Source organism: Alligator sinensis, unplaced genomic scaffold (genome assembly GCF_000455745.1).
Source record: "Alligator sinensis unplaced genomic scaffold, ASM45574v1 scaffold722_1, whole genome shotgun sequence".
In the NCBI taxonomy this organism is placed as follows: Eukaryota; Metazoa; Chordata; order Crocodylia; family Alligatoridae; genus Alligator; species Alligator sinensis.
The window spans coordinates 698426-699645 of NW_005842345.1; positions in this window are offsets into that span (position 1 = coordinate 698426).

Below are 1220 nucleotides of genomic sequence, written 5' to 3' on the forward strand. Positions count from 1 at the left end.
AGAGGGTGAGGCTCAGCCGGGATGGGCAGTGCAGCCCCAAGCACAGCAGCATCCGCCTGGCCTGCAGCCAGCTGCACCATCTGGGCTGAAATTCCCCAGCGTTGTGCTCGACCGCGCGTAATTCACAGTGGCCTGAAATGACCGGCTCTGCCTCTCCTGGGCCTGGCGCCGTTGTCCTGGCCTGACCTCAGATGAACCCTTGCAAACTGAGCCCTGGGTGCTGACCCATTCGCAGGGCAGTGCAGAGTTGCTTTAGCTCAGGGTCTGCTACAAGGTCGCAGGTAGAGGTGGCTGAGGCGCGGCAGCACCCACCCAGCTGGAGAAGCCTGCAGGGGAGCTGGCTGCAGGAGCCTCCCAGGAAGGGGACAGAGGGTGTTGAGTAGGGGCAGGATCAGCAACCCTCCCCAAAAGCCTGCAGGGCAGTGTGTCATCCTGCCAGGCTACAGCAGCAGCTTCACGGGAGAGGAAAGGATGAGAGCTGGCAGGCAGAGGGAGCTGTGAGCAAGGCTATCGTGCTGCTGCCAGCCTGGTGCATCCCTCTTCCAGGAGCTGTGGCTCAGCCCAGCCTTACCCCTGGAAGCAGCTCAGTCCCTGTCCTGGGACATCCATGAGGGAACATGAGGATCCTCACCCCTCATCCCCTTGCTTCACCCTATGCTTGCCCTAGCAACTGGGAAAAAGAACCAGGAGTCCCAACTCGCAGCCCCTCTTCTTTTCTAACCCCAGGACACCTGTCCTTAGGGAGCAGCTGGGGGCCCTAGGGCAGTCCTGCTGGTGTGAAGGAACCCCGTTTCCATGCAGTGGGCTTTGTGCTTGGGGACAGACCCCTGGGAAGGTCAGGCAATTTGGGGTGACAGCAGCCCCTGGCACTCTTTGGACCATTGCCATGGAAATAGCAAGCACCAAGCACTGCCAATAGGCAGATATCACCAGTGATGAATGCAGTGACATCATCAGGGCAAGCCCACCATGTGATGACTTTAAAACATACACCATGCATAGCAACATCATCAGAGCTAACCCCAGGCAGCATGGCATTGAAAGGAGCACCGAACACTGACCCTGGGACCATCAGACTGGGTTCTGGACGTGATGTCAGCAGGACAGGCCAGAGCCTGGGTGCAACCGAGTGGGAATGCAACTCAGCTGCACCCCAAGGTGTAGCAAATGATATCAGTCACCCACAGTGATGTCATCACACGTCACATATCGCGGTTCAG